The sequence below is a fragment of the Aegilops tauschii genome, chromosome 5 (genome assembly GCF_002575655.3).
Source record: "Aegilops tauschii subsp. strangulata cultivar AL8/78 chromosome 5, Aet v6.0, whole genome shotgun sequence".
Taxonomy (NCBI): domain Eukaryota; kingdom Viridiplantae; phylum Streptophyta; class Magnoliopsida; order Poales; family Poaceae; genus Aegilops; species Aegilops tauschii.
The window spans coordinates 185,475,426-185,491,691 of record NC_053039.3 but is presented as its reverse complement, the minus strand read 5'-3'; the positions used below and the strand labels follow the sequence as shown (position 1 = coordinate 185,491,691).

The following is a 16,266-nucleotide window of genomic DNA, read 5'->3' as shown; positions in this document are numbered from 1 at the left end:
ATCTGTACTACCAAATTAAAATGTGTATCTATATCTCATTATAGACAACAAGCCACCATTTTTATACTAAAGGGGGATCAATTTGTTGCCACATGTGTTTGCACATGACAAAACCAACTAAACCATTGATGTTTTTTTCAATGTGTACATGGATTCAGTGGGCCTCTGCGCCATTTGGCGCAACAGCTCACACACACCATTGTTCGTTGGCTGGGCTAGGTAGCAATGGGCCTTTCAAATACCTATGCCTCTGTATGCACAACACAAAGAGGTTTTTCTTTTCATGCACATGGAAAATAAAAGTTTGGTTCAAACACTGCTAAAAAAATACATCCTTAACCGGTCTACACATCTTATACAAATATGTATTTTTTTCAAACTTGGATTTCTCATGGTAATAACCATATTTTCAACTAAAACAATGCTTCCTTAGCTGGTTTGTACATGTTATACAAATGTTTTTCTTTCAAACTAGGATTTCGTAGTGTGATAAACATATTTTCAATATAACATGGATTCACACATGGGCTTTCTACTACCAATATCAAATATGCCCTTGAAAAATAAAACCATTTTCATCGACAACATGGTTTTAGCAGGTCTCTGCGCCATTTGGCGCAACGGGTCAACTAGTTTAGTAATGATTCCACTATCTTGAAAGAGGTTTCAATCGATTATGATGAGAACAAAGTTGCTACTTATGATGACTAGTTGAATGCCCGTGCGTTGCCACGGGAATACGAAATATGATGTGAACAGATGTAACGCCCTGAGACCGACGCTCCAGACGGCTTCCATGTGTTTCGTTTGTTTGTTGCATTCATTATCGCATCATTCGCATTGCATCGGCACTCCGTTGCCGTCATGTTTTCAAAACTTGCATCCGCTCGTAGTTGCCACGCTTCCCCCTTTCTTTCGTTGACCGTTCCGAGTCCCATCGGGTTTTTGCTTCCCTCTTGTCTGTGACCGCCTTAGCCCCCCTTTTGCGTGCGTGTCCGAAACTTCCCCGAACTCAACCCAGACAGTTGTCACCGTTGGGTCCGGATCATCTCCAAGTATCCCTAAAATATCTTCGTTTTATTTATTGGACTTCCTAACCTATTTATTTTGGTCTGTCCGATTACAAATGAAGGGACGAGATAACCCTACCCACACCCACCTACTATAAATAGCAGTGCAATCATCAGACAAATCCCTAATTTCTAGGGATCCTCCTCCCCGCCGCCAGCCTCTGGTTCCCTCGGGATCCATCCCGAGCCAACCGCGCCAGCCCAGCGAGCCCCTCCTGCTACCTCTCCACAGTGCTGGGCAAGGCCCGTGGTGAGAACAGATCCGGCCCGACACGTTTTCCCCAGTTCTGGACGATTTTCCTAATTATCCAGAGACTGCTGTTTTACAAAAAAGTCCCTCTAGATCATGCATTTAATAACTCACAAATGGTGCATCGGATTAAAATGATTTATATATGAAAAGTGCTTAGAATTTCATCTAGTTTCATAATATGCCACTTTCATCCATGTTTTAAATGTTTAAATTGCTGTTTGATTAAATTTGCTCACATGCCACGCTAAAATGATTTATTTCATAACTAATTAACCGTAGCTCCAAATTTAATAAACTTTATATGTAAATGGGGTGGAAAAATTCCTAGTTTAACATGGTGCACTTTATTTTGATGGTTAACAACATTAAAATTGTGTTTAGGGCAGAACAGTACCAAATCTAAAATATGCACATGAGGATTTTCCGGAATTGTTGTTTGTTGTTCCGGCCTCATTTAAACTTGCCTAAATAGTTAGTTTATTTATGCTTCACCCTCTTGCCATGTTTAACAACATTTAACTTTGTTGGGTACATAAACGAGAGCGAACTAAATAATTGATGTGGTGTTTCGTCAATATGCAACTCGTTGCATATTGAGCTCCACTTAATTTGTTGTATTGTTTGTTGCATTTTGCCATGCCTCATTAAATCGGACATGCATCATACTTGTTTGTGCATCATGCCATGTGTATGTGATGGTTGTTTACCATGTTGCTTGCTTCTTTCCGGTTTGCTTGTCTCGTTAGCTTCGGTTTCGTTTCGGAGTGTGAGGATTCGTTCGACTACGTCCGCTTGTCTTCTTCATGGACTCGTTCTTCTTCCTAGCAGGAGTTCAGGCAAGATCACCATTATCCTCGATATCACTTCTATCTTTGCTTTGCTGGTTGTTCGTTCTATCGCTATGCTTGCGCTACCTACCACTTGTTTATCAAGCCTCCCAAATTGCCATGTCAGCCTCTAACCTTTTCACCCTTCCTAGCAAACCGTTGTTTGGCTATGTTACCGCTTTTGCTCAGCCCCTCTTATAGCGTTGCTAGTTGCAGGTGAAGATGAAGTTTGTTCCATATTGGAACATGGATATCATGAACTTTGTTGGGATATCACAATATATCTTATTTTAATTAATGCATCTATATACTTGGTAAAGGGTGGAAGGCTCGGCCTTATGCCTGGTGTTTTGTTCCACTCTTGCCGCCCTAGTTTCCGTCATACCGGTGTTATGTTCCTTGATTTTGCGTTCCTTACGCGGTTGGGTGATTTATGGGACCCCCTTGACAGTTCGCTTTGAATAAAAGTCCTCCAGCAAGGCCCAACCTTGGTTTTAACATTTGCCACCTAAGCCTTTTTCCCTTGGGTTCTGCAGACTCAAGGGTCATCTTTATTTTAACCCCCCGGGCCAGTGCTCCTCCGAGTGTTGGTCCAAACTAGAGCCCTTTGCAGCGCCACCTCGGGGAAACTTGAGGCCTGGTTTTAGTTGTACGGACTGCTCATCCGGTGTGCCCTGAGAACGAGATATGTGCAGCTCCTATCGGGATTTTTCGGCACATTCGGGTGGTCTTGCTGGTCTTGTTTTACCATTGTCAAAATGTCTTGTAAACCGGGATTCCGAGACTGATCGGGTCTTCCCGGGAGAAGGAATATCCTTCGTTGACCGTGAGAGCTTATAATGGGCTAAGTTGGGACACCCCTGCAGGGTATTATCTTTCAAAAGCCGTGCCCGCGGTTATGTGGCAGATGAGAATTTGTTAATGTCCGGTTGTAGAGAACTTGACACTCGACTTAATTAAAATACATCAACCGCGTGTGTAGCCGTGATGGTCTCTTTTCGGCGGAGTCCGGAAAGTGAACACGGTTCTTGTGTTATGGTTGTGCGTAAGTAGTTTCAGGATCACTTCTTGATCACTTCTAGCTTCACGACCGTTGCGTTGCTTCTCTTCTCGCTCTTATTTGCGTATGTTAGCCACCATATATGCTAGTGCTTGCTGCAGCTCCACCTCACTACCCTTTCCTACCTATAAGCTTAAATAGTCTTGATCTCGCGGGTGTGAGATTGTTGAGTCCTCGTGACTCACCAGTTACTTCCAACAGTTGCAGGTGTCGATGATACCAGTGCAGGTGACGCAACCGAGCTCAAGTGGGAGTTCGACGAGGAACGTGGTTGTTACTATGTTTCGTTTCCTGACGATCAGTAGTGGAGCCCAGTTGGGACGATCGGGGATCTAGCATTTGGGGTTATCTTCTTTTCTTTTGACTTTGATCATAGTCGGCCTATGTGTACTCTGAATGATGTATGTTTAATTTAAGTATTGTGTGAAGTGGCGATTGTAAGCCAACTCTCTTTATCCCATTCTTATTCAATACATGGGATTGTGTGAAGATGACCCTTCTTGCGACAAAACCTACAATGCGGTTATGCCTCTAAGTCATGCCTCGACACGTGGGAGATATAGCCGCATCGTAGGTGTTACAACAGATTACTTGACAGTGGACATCTTATATGAGTGCTTTTTATGGAGTACATTTCAACAACAGAACAATGCCAAAGTTAATTGGAAATCTATGAACATGGTCTTATTTTCTAGCCAACGCATTGTAGACTTTGATCAGATTTTTCATTTGTCGAAATTTTATTTGGAGAGAACATGATGAAAAATGTAAACAACAGAGCATGATGTGACGCATTGGTAGGGGACCAACCCCATGAAACTGCGAGCTTCAGATCCACCGTTTGTACATTGCCATCAGCTCTCACTTATTGGTCTTTGACACATAGTTTATAAAAGAAAGACACACGGTGTGACTAAGTTTTCAAGCTCCGCGCGGCAACCAGGGTTTCATCGAAAAAGCACCATTCAGCATCGACGGCTTGATCAAAGAAGAACCCTTCTGTGCTGCCTTAGACTTAAGTTTTATAATTTTTGGCTCTTCAATTTTCTGTTTATTTTCCTGAGATTCTTCGGTCAGTTCGAACTCTTGTTGGTAGGTTGTATAGAACTTGCTGAGTTTTTGATCTCTTCCAACAACATCACCTTCGGACTCTTGTTGGTAGGTTCTTTTTGATGGTCACTAATATCCATATCTATCATAGACACGTTCTGAAAAAGTGAAATATATATACAAATATGATGTAAATATAGTACCATCATTTATTCTTTTTCTTTGCGGGGAGTACTATCATATATTCATATAAAACATGCAAACTAAAAAGGTTGAAAAGACAGACATCTAGAATATGCAAAACGAGATTTGTTCTAGTCTAGCCAAGATATTTGGTAGCCCCGACAGACCGTCCAAATACCTCAGTTCTTATGCTATAATGTATAGAGAATGGCGTTTTGGCTCTCGGCCTCCATGGAGGCCTTTAAAAAAACAAAATTCAAAAATTCCAGTTCTAAACTTTTTCGTACAAGTAAACAATGATGTGAGGCGTATGTGTGTAAAATTTAAGGATGAAATACGTTGAAATGCGACCTGTACAAAAAAAAACAAATTCATGATCTGGGAGGATGAATCGTATCATGTGTTAAAAAATCACAAATTTGTACTCCATCCATCTGGAAATACTTTTCATCAAAATGAATAAAAAGGGATGTATCTAGATGTATTTTAGTTCTAGATACATCTCTTTTTATCCATTTTGATGACAAGTATTTTCGCATGGAGGGATATTTTTTGCATAGGCCACGTTTGAACGTATTTGTCTTCAAAATTTACACGCTTGTGCACTATGCCTTCATCTATTTCTATATTTTTTCAGAATTTGTTTGAATGTAAAAATATGATTTTTCAAGAATTTTGAATTTTGCATCTCCATGGAGCTCGGCCTCCACAAGCAATTTCGCGTAATATACACTAATATAAATAAAAAAATTATAGAGCCGTGGGGCAAAAAACAATTCTGCTACAGCCAGCACTGTCAGTCTCTTTCTCCTCGCTGCTGACCCCTTTCCCATTCCACCCATGACCCACCCTGCTCCCTGTGCAGCCGCCGGCGCATCATGGCGCACGGCACCCATCCCGGCCCAACCTCCCACCCCACGCCTCCGAACCGTCCCTGCAGCCTACCTGCGCCGTCGCGAGCCTCCCACACCGCGCCCCCATCACTCCCAGCTGTCCGGCGAGATCTCGGGGGCAGGCAGACGCGCACGCAGTCTGGGCGGGGGCATCCACCGCGCGGCGCTCCCTGCCCCGCGCCCCCGCCGCGATGAAGCCACGCCGGTCCGAATCATCAGGTGGTAACGCGCGGCGACTGGCGCGCGCCGTGCAGCGCGAGGTGGGCTCGATCTGCATCCACCGGCAGGATCGGGCTCCTCATTTTGGAGACCCTGCCGCAAACTGTGCTCGGCCGGATGGGCGGAGATCGATGAGGAGTAGATTCCGTGGTGCAGCACGATGCCGACGGCTTCTCTTCGCCACCGAGCTCTGCTCCCCTCCCTATGCGTCAGGATCAGGGTGCCCACGGATCTTACCTTGTCACGGTCGGCTCTCGTCTCTCCCTCCGCGTCCTGCATTGGTAGCTCTGTTGGATTGGCACCGCCGGTGAAATTCGATCTTAGAGGTAAACAAAAATCTGGAGGTAGATTGAATCTATCTTATATATACACAGTTTGAAGGATAGCTAGATGAGTAGTAATTGGTATACGGTTGTGATTAAGTTGTTTATTCTGTGAGATGAGGATAAAACCTTTCTTGGGTTGTCTGGATACGGAGTTTTTGCCAGTTCTGTTTCCCATAAACTCGTTTAAAGGTCTAACCACCTGAAATGAGTTAGCGTACCAAAAAATAGTTTTTTTAGGGGCAGAAATAACTAAAACTTCGTTTTAGTACAACAGGAAAAGTGGGTCTTAATAGTTTTTCTATAAACGATTTTAGCTGTCCCTATTGAAAAAGGCATGGCTTGAAACTTCAAAAAAAGAAAAAAAAAGTCTGGTCAAGGAGGCTTAGCTTCCTCTTCCTGGAGAGTTGACCTTCCAATCCTGAGCAAATTCTAATTGTACACACACACAATGCATTTCAACAAAGCAAAACACAATGGGGGAATCATAAAGATTTATGCAAGGTAACCTGACATAAAAGTCAGCACTGTCCAATGGTCACATTCATACTGATGTACCAATTGTAAAAAACGAACGCAAAGCTCGGTCTGCATCTTTTTGCAAATGAGCTCAGCATAACGCGCTATTGTGGTATTGGCCAAAGCTTCCATTCCGAGGTCCTTGCCATTTTGCAGGTTAGCGATGTTTGTATTCAGGGTCTAATATGACTCATTCTCCAGTCACCACAATGCTCTTTCTGAATAGCTTAAGGGTTGATGTTTCTAATCCTGTACTTGGCACTTTGGAATCACCATCTGCAACGAGTTTTGAGGCCTGAATTTAAGGACACATGCGTGCTAAATCTAATCACAAAGCTACAGAAAAAGAGCAGATGAACAAATTATGTTCCTTTTGTTCATATCGAGGTTTCTATTGTCTTGAAAGACTCATCCTTTAATAGTAGAGATATGAGGAGCTCACTGATGGCAAACTCAGCTCGAATTTGGGTTCTTCATAAATTATCAGATACATAGTTCCTTATCCATGTATTTCCAACGAGAGATTCTATGGAACTGAAGTTTAAGTCGGTTTTTTAATTGTTATGATATTAGATGCCTCAGGTTTTTACCATATTAAAAAGCGTATGCCTTAGAAAGAAACGACACCTTAGTATTTTTGTTCTTCTGTAGCAAGTCACTGTCCAAGCATCTTCATCCTTAATCTGTTTGCAATTTCACACTGTCTCTTGTTATTTCCAGCTTAAACAGGTGCATATTCTACCAAGTATAGAACGGGGAGATGTCGCGAAAGGAATATTCATGGTTTCTGAAGACTGATTATGCTCACAAACTCAGGTTAGTGTGCATTAAGATCTACAATAGTTATGTGCTGTAATGCAGAATTGAACATACTTTACCTTGAGTTGTTATAATTTGATCCGGCGACTTCATGTGCTAAGGACTTCCTTGTAGACTATGTTCTTCATGGTCGTTAATAAGGGTTCAAATCTTTTTCGCTTCTTTGAAATCTTGCTTTGTTCCTTGCCCTTGCCCTTACCCTTGCCTTTACCCTTGCCGTTGTCCTTGATGGCGAGAATCTTAATGTTCCTCTTCGCGGTGGCTCTAGACAATGCAACGTAGAGCTGACCGTGAGAGAAAATCGGGTCTGGTAGGTACACCCCGACAATCGCTGGGTTGTGATCTCGGTGTCCTCTCATATTCAACAACTGATAAGATTAGTGAAGGGTAAGTTATGAAAGCTTATTGAATACCTTATGTGCATACATGTGATTGACATATACATACCTCTTTTCCCTTTGTCATAGAGATGCCTTCTGTCCTGTGACATCTTTGTGTTCTATAAAAGCTTTAAGTTCTTAACTAAACCTGCATTTTTTGCATGAAAAAAATGATATGATATTTGTAACTGTATTGTACTGTAATTAAGAGGACTTTAGCAATATTCTTTATGGAACAGGGGTCTTCAATATGAACTTAAGTCTGGGAACTGAATAGATGTCTATAATATGAAATTGGGTGAAAAGCATGTCAATCTCACGTCATCAATTCTTAGATTTTTTAACTTTGTTACATTTGCTTTCATTCATTTGCATAGAGTGGCCTTGCTGCAAAGACAAGATTGAGATGACATGTCACACCCGTCCACATTAGCACACATTATACATTTGTTTCATGTATTTAATTCCCGGAAGTTGATGAGCCTAATGAAGCACCTTCACAATTTGGTAGCTGGTACATAGCTTAAAATCCTGCATGCTTTGTTCAATGTACTTGGAGTAGAACTTAAAGATGCAATCTGAGTACTACTATATTTTTGAGGTCGCATCATGAAGTTCTGAACAGGAGTTTAGTATCTTTCTGATGTAAAAAAACTTTGCTGAAACAATTGAGGATGACAAACCTAGGGCATGGTGGGCACCGTTGAACATAACAAAGGTGGATCTCAGTCCTTTTGCCATCGGAGAGGCAGAAGACGGTAGGTGAAGAACTGTGAAGATGATGGCAGGAGGATGTAGCGGCGACATCAGGAGATAGACGCAGCAACAGCCGTCGAGTGCAGGTTCTGGTTCAGGGGCGTCGAGGTTGCGGTTCAGCATGCGAGGAGATCAGAGGTTGATGGCAGCAGAGGCTGCGCTCGCACAGCTCGCGTGAGAACGATGTGGTCGGACGGCGAGTGAACCGGCGATTCTCTCCTTGGCGTAGTGCGTCCGTGGGTCGATGGAGCTCGTACGCGAGGAAGAACTGGCATTTCTCTCCCCGGAGATGTGCGTTCGTGGGTCGATGGAGGTCGCAGGTGGTTTGATTTTTGGCCGATGGACCTCGTTCGTGGGTTGAGCTGAACTGTTTTTTTTGTTGGCCGGTTTGTTGATCGATGAACCTCGTTCGTGGGTTGAGGACTTCGTTCGTGGGTTGAGCCGAATTGTTTTTTTTGGCTGTGGATCTTGTACGTGGGCTGAGTTGGCCTTTGATTTTTGGGATACTGCACGCGTGGCCCATCGCATGATGGTTGTCGTACGAAGGGGTGGGGGATCGAACGATGTCGAACCATCACGACGTTCGATCCCCCTTTAATAGTAGAGATTATTGTGATGACACTTATGCTATAAAAAGTAGTGATGATTATATTTATAAAACTTGTCATGATTATGATTACCCTTTTTTCTGAACATTACTTATTTAATGTGGAAACAATTTATAGTATTCGAGTCTCTTATGATACTCCCACTATTCCGAATGAGAAGAAATTTGCTTATGTGGAGAGTAATAAAAATTCTATGCTTGTAGATCATGGAAAGAATGCTTTATGTGATGGTTATATTGTTGAATTCATTCATGATGCTGCTGAAAATTATTATGAGGGAGGAATATATACTTGTAGAAATTGCAATAATATCAAGGTTCCTCTCTATGTGCTTATAGTTTTGAAGTTATGCTTGTTTTGCCTTCCTATGCTAGTTGATTTTTGTTCCCATAAATTGTTTGCTCACAAAATCCCTATGCATAGGAAGTGGGTTAGACTTAAATTTGCTAGTCATATTTTTCATGATGCTCTCTTTATGTTTTAATTCTTATCTTTTATGTGAGCATCATTGAAATCATCATGCCTAGCTAGGGGCGTTAAACGTTACTGCTTGTTGGGAGGCAACCCAACTTTATTTTAGTTTCTTGCTTTTTGGTTCTGGTTAGGAATAAATAATCTATCTAGCCTCTGGTTAGCTGTGGTTTTATGTTTTAATTAGTGTTTGTGCCAAGTTAAACCTATAGGATCTTCTTGGATAATAGTTATTTGATCTTGCTGAAAATGAAGGAAATATGCCCTAGAGGCAATAATAAAGTATTATTTATTTCCTTATATCATGATAAATTTTTATTATTCATGCTAGAATTGTATTAACCGGAAACATAATACATGTGTGAATACATAGACAAACAGAGTGTCACTAGTATGCCTCTACTTGACTAGCTCGTTAATCAAAGATGGTTATGTTTCCTAGCCATAGACATGAGTTGTCATTTGATTAACGGGATCACCTCATTAGGAGAATGACGTGATTGACTTGACCCATTCAGTTAGCTTAGCACTCGATCGTTTAGTATGTTGCTATTACTTTCTTCATGACTTATACATGTTCCTATGACTATGAGGTTATGCAACTCCCGTTTACCGGAGGAACACTTTGTGTGCTACCAAACGTCACAACGTAACTGGGTGATTATAAAGGTGCTCTACAGGTGTCTCCAAAGGTACTTGTTGGGTTGGCGTATTTCGAGATTAGGATTTGTCACTCCGATTGTCGGAGAGGTATCTCTGGGCCCACTCAGTAATACACATCACTATAAGCCTTGCAAGCATTGTGACTAATGAGTTAGTTGCGGGATGATGTATTACAGAACGAGTAAAGAGACTTGCCGGTAACGAGATTGAACTAGGTATCGAGATACCGACGCTCGAATCTCGGGCAAGTAACATACCAATGACAAAGGGAACAACGTATGTTGTTATGCGGTCTGACCGATAAAGATCTTCGTAGAATATGTGGGAACCAATATGAGCATCCAGGTTCCGCTATTGGTTATTGACCGGAGAGGTGTCTCGGTCATGTCTACATAGTTCTCGAACCCGTAGGGTCCGCACGCTTAAAGTTACGATGACAGTTATATTATGAGTTTATATGTTTTGATGTACCGAAGGTTGTTCGGAGTCCCGGATGTGATCACGGACATGAAGAGGAGTCTCGAAATGGTCGAGACATAAAGATTGATATATTGGAAGCCTATGTTTGGACATCGGAAGTGTTCCGGGTGAAATCGGGATTTTTCCGGAGTACCGGGAGGTTACCGGAACCCCCCGGTAACTTAATGGGCCTTAGTGGGCCTAGGTGGAAGAGAGGAGAGGAGGCTAGGGCAGGGCCGCGCCCCCCTTCCCCCCCAGTCCGAATAGGACAAGGAGAGGGGGGGCGGCGCCCCCCTTCCTTCCTCCCCTCCACCTCTTCCCCCCTTCCACTCCTAGTCCAACATGGAAAGGGGGGAGTCCTACTCTCGGTAGGAGTAGGACTCCTCCTGGCGCGCCTCTACCTCCTAGGCCGGCGGCCTCCCCCTTGCTCCTTTATATACGGGGGCAGGGGGGCACCTCTAGACACACAATTGATCTACGATCTTTTAGCCGTGTGCGGTGCCCCCCTCCACCATATTACACCTCGATAATATCGTAGCGGAGCTTAGGCGAAGCCCTGCGTCGGTAGAACATCATCATCGTCACCACGCCGTCGTGCTGACGAAACTCTCCCTCAACACTCGGCTGGATCGGAGTTCGAGGGACGTCATCGAGCTGAACGTGTGCTGAACTCGGAGGTGCCGTGCGTTTGGTACTTGATCGGTCGGATCGTGAAGACGTACGACTACATCAACCGCGTTGTGTTAACGCTTCCGCTTTCGGTCTACGAGGGTACGTGGACAACACTTTCCCCTCTCGTTGCTATGCATCACCATGATCTTGCGTGTGCGTAGGAAGTTTTTGAAATTACTACGTTCCGCAACAGTGGCATCCGAGCCAGGTTTTATGCGTTGATGTTATGCACGAGTAGAACACAAATGAGTTGTGGGCGATATAAGTCATACTGCTTACCAGCATGTCATACTTTGGTTCGGCGGTATTGTGAGATGAAGCGGCCCGGACCGACATTACGCGTACGCTTACGCGAGACTGGTTTCACCGTTGCGAGCACTCGTTGCTTAAAGGTGACTGGCGGGTGTCTGTCTCTCTCACTTTAGGTGAACCAAGTGTGGCTACGCCCGGTCCTTGCGAAGGTTAAAACAACACCAACTTGACAAACTATCGTTGTGGTTTTGATGCGTAGGTAAGAATGGTTCTTGCTAAGCCCGTAGCAGCCACGTAAAACTTGCAACAACAAAGTAGAGGACGTCTAACTTATTTTTGCAGGGCATGTTGTGATGTGATATGGTCAAGACATGATGCTATATTTTATTGTATGAGATGATCATGTTCTGTAACCGAGTTATCGGCAACTGGCAGGAGCCATATGGTTGTCGCTTTATTGTATGAAATGCAATCGCCATGTAATTGTTTTACTTTATCACTAAGCGGTAGCGATAGTCGTAAAAGCAATAGTTGGCGAGACCACAACGATGCTACGATGGAGATCAAGGTGTCGCGCCGGTGACGATGGTGATCATGACGGTGCTTCGGAGATGGAGATCACAAGCATAAGATGATGATGGCCATATCATATCACTTATATTGATTGCATGTGATGTTAATCTTTTATGCATCTTATCTTGCTTTGATTGACGGTAGCATTATAAGATGATCTCTCACTAAAATTTCAAGATAAAAGTGTTCTCCCTGAGTATGCACCGTTGCGAAAGTTCTTCGTGCTGAGACACCACGTGATGATCGGGTGTGATAGGCTCTAAGTTCAAATACAACAGGTGCAAAACAGTTGCACACGCGGAATACTCAGGTTAAACTTGATGAGCCTAGCATATGCAGATATGGCCTCGGAACACTGAGACCGAAAGGTCGAGCGTGAATCATATAGTAGATATGATCAACATAGTGATGTTCACCGTTGAAACTACTCCATCTCACGTGATGATCGGACATGGTTTGGTTGATATGGATCACGTGATCACTTAGAGGATTAGAGGGATGTCTATCTAAGTGGGAGTTCTTAAGTAATATGGTTAATTGAACTTAAATTTATCATGAACTTAGTCCTGATAGTATTTTGCAAATTATGTTGTAGATCAATAGCTCGCGTTGTTGCTTCCCTGTGTTTATTTCTGATATGTTTCTAGAGAAAAATTATGTTGAAAGATGTTAGTAGCAATGATGTGGATTGGATCCATGATCTGAGGATTATCCTCATTGCTGCACAGAAAAATTATGTCCTTGATGCACCGCTAGGTGACAGACCTATTGCAGGAGCAGATGCAGACGTTATGAACGTTTGGCTAGCTCAATATGATGACTACTTGATAGTTTAGTGCACCATGCTTAACGGCTTAGAATCGGGACATCAAAGACATTTTGAACGTCATGGACCATATGAGATGTTCCAGGAGTTGAAGTTAATATTTCAAGCAAATACCCGAGTTGAGAGATATGAAGTCTCCAACAAGTTCTATGGCTAAAAGATGGAGGAGAATAGCTCAAGCAGTGAGCATGTGCTCAGACTGTCTGGGTACTACAATCGCTTGAATCAAGTGGGAGTTAATCTTTCAGATAAAATAGTGATTGACAGAATTCTCTAATCACCATCACCAAGTTAGTAGAACTTCGTGATGAACTATAGTATGTAAGGGATGACGAAAGTAATTCCCGAGCTTTTCGCGATGCTGAAATCGACGAAGGTAGAAATCACGAAAGAGCATCAAGTGTTGATGGTTAACAAGACCACTAGTTTCAAGAAAAGGGCAAAGGGATAGAAGGGGAACTTCAAAAAGAACGGCAAGCAAGTTGCTACTCAAGTGAAGAAGCCCAAGTCTGTACCTAAGCCTGAGACTAAGTGCTTCTACTGCAAAGGGACTGGTCACTGGAAGCGGAACTACCCCAACTATTTGGTGGATAAGAAGTATGGCAAAGTGAACAAAGGTATATTGGATATACATGTTATTGATGTGTACTTTACTAGTGTTTATAGCAAACCCCTCGGTATTTGATACTGGTTCAGTTGCTAAGAGTAGTAACTCGAAACGGGAGTTGCAGAATAAACAGAGACTAGTAAAAGGCGAGGTGACGATGTGTGTTGGAAGTAGTTCCAAGATTGATATTATCATCATCGCACACTCCCTATACTTTCGGGATTAGTGTTGAAACTAAATAAGTGTTATTTGGTGTTTGCGTTGAGCATGAATATGATTTGATCATGTTTGTTGCAATACGTTTATTCATTTAAATTAGAGAATAATTGTTGTTCTGTTTACATGAATAAAACCTTCTATGGTCATACACCCAATAAAATGGTTTGTTGGATCTCGATCGTAGTGATACACATATTCATAATAATGAAGCCAAAAGATGCAAAGTTAATAATGATAGTGCAACTTATTTGTGGCATTGCCGTTTAGGTCATATTGGTGTAAAGCGCATGAAGAAACTCCATACTGATGGGATTTTGGAATCACTTGATTATGGATCACTTGATGCTTGCGAACCGTGCCTCATGGGCAAGATGACTAAAACGCCATTCTCCGGAACTATGGAGAGAGCAACAGATTTGTTGAAAATCATACATACAGATGTATGTGGTCCGATGAATATTGAGGCTCGTAGCAGGTATCATTATTTTCTGACCTTCATAGATGATTTGAGCAGATATGGGTATATCTACTTAATGAAACAGAAGTCTGAAACATTTGAAAAGTTCATATAATTTCAGAGTGAAGTGGAAAATCATCGTAACAAGAAAATAAAGTTTCTACGATCTGATCGTGGAGAAGAGTATTTGAGTTACGAGTTTGGCCTTCAGTTAAACAATGTGAAATAGTTTCACTACTCACGCCACCTAGAACACCACAGTGTAATGGTGTGTCCGAACATCATAACCGTACTTTATTAGATATGGTGCGATATATGATGTCTCTTACCGATCTACCACTATCGTTTTGGGGTTATGCATTAGAGACAGCTGCATTCACGTTAAATAGGGTACCATCTAAATCCGTTGAGACGACATCTTATGAACTGTGGTTTGGCAAGAAACCAAAGTTGTCGTTTCTTAAAGTTTGGGGTTGCGATGCTTATGTGAAAAGGTTTCATCCTGATAAGCTCAAACCCAAATCGGAGAAATGCGTCTTCATAGGATACCCAAAGGAGACAGTTGGGAACATCTTCTATCACAGATCCGAAGGCAAGACATTCGTTGCTAAGAATGGATCCTTTTTAGAGAAGGAGTTTCTCTCGAAAGAAGTGAGTGGGAGGAAAGTAGAACTTGATGAGGTAACTGTACCTGCTCCCTTATTGGAAAGTAGTTTGTCACAGAAATCTGTTCCTGTGACTCCTACACCAATTAGTGAGGAAGTTAATGATGATGATCATGTAACTTCAGATCAAGTTACTACCAAACCTCGTAGGTAAACCAGAGTAAGATCCGCACCAGAGTGGTACGGTAATCCTGTTCTGGAGGTTATGTTACTAGACCATAACGAACCTACGAACTATGAAGAAGCGATGGTGAGCCCAGATTCCGCAAAATGGCTTGAGGTCATGAAATCTGAGATGGGATCCATGTATGAGAACAAAGTATGGACTTTGATTGACTTGCCCAATGATCGGCAAGCCATAAAAAATAAATGGATCTTCAAGAGGAAGACGGACGCTGATAGTAGTGTTACTATCTACAAAGCTAGACTTGTCGGAAAAAGGTTTTTTGACAAAGTTCAAAGTGTTGAATACGATGAGATTTTCTCACTCGCAGCGATGCTTAAGTCTGTCCGAATCATGCTAGCAATTGCCGCATTTTATGAAATCTGGCAAATGTATAAACAAAACTGCATTCCTTAATGGATTTATTAAAGAAGAGTTGTATATGATGCAACCAGGAGATTTTGTCAATCCTAAAAGTGCTGACAAAATATGCAAGCTCCAGTGATCCATCTATGGACTGGTGCAAGCATCTCGGAGTTGGAATATACGCTTTGATAAGTTGATCAAAGGATATAGTTTTATACAGACTTGCGGTGAAGCCTGTATTTACAAGAAAGTGAGTGGGAGCACTACAACATTTCTGATAAGTATATGTGAATGACATATTGTTGATCGGAAATAATGTAGAATTATTCTGCAAAGCATAAAGGAGTGTTTGAAAGGAGTTTTTTCAAAGAAAGACCTCGGTGAGGCTGCTTACATATTGAGCATCAAGATCTATAGAGATAGATCAAGACGCTTGATAAGTTTTTTCAATGAGTACATACCTTAACAAGTTTTTGAAGTGGTTCAAAATGGAACAGTCAAAGAAAGAGTTTCTTGCCTGTGTTACAAGGTGTGAAATTTGAGTAAGACTCAAAGCCCGATCACGGCAGAAGATAGAAAAAGAATGAAAGTCATTCCCCATGCCTCGGCCATAGGTTCTATAAAGTATGCCATGCTGTGTACTAGATCTATTGTATACCCTACACTGATTTTGGCAAGGGAGTACAATAGTGATCTAGGAGTAGATCACTGGACAGCGGTCAAAATTATCCTTAGTGTAATAAGGATATGTTTCTCGATTATGGAAGTGACAAAAGGTTCGTCGTAAAGGGTTACGTCGATGCAAGTTTTGACACTAATCTAGATGACTCTAAGTCTCGGTCTAGATACATATTGAAAGTGGGAGCAATTAGCTAGAGTAGCTCCGTGCAGAGCATTGTAGACATAGAAATTT

The 16,266-nt window shown here is 42.2% G+C and overlaps 1 long non-coding RNA gene across 2 annotated transcripts; it reads left to right on the top strand.

The window, feature by feature from the left end:
- The first annotated feature begins 5,223 nt into the window (after positions 1 to 5,223).
- Positions 5,224 to 9,012, top strand: LOC120964432 (uncharacterized). 2 transcript variants are annotated; one of them, XR_012184447.1, is made up of 4 exons: positions 5,257 to 5,881; positions 7,118 to 7,213; positions 7,485 to 7,603; positions 8,284 to 9,012. It is a non-coding gene; the product is annotated as an uncharacterized lncRNA (long non-coding RNA). The 2 variants fall into 2 exon arrangements; XR_012184448.1 differs by lacking the exon at positions 7,485 to 7,603 and having other exon boundaries at positions 5,224 to 5,881.
- The last annotated feature ends 7,254 nt before the right edge of the window (positions 9,013 to 16,266 follow it).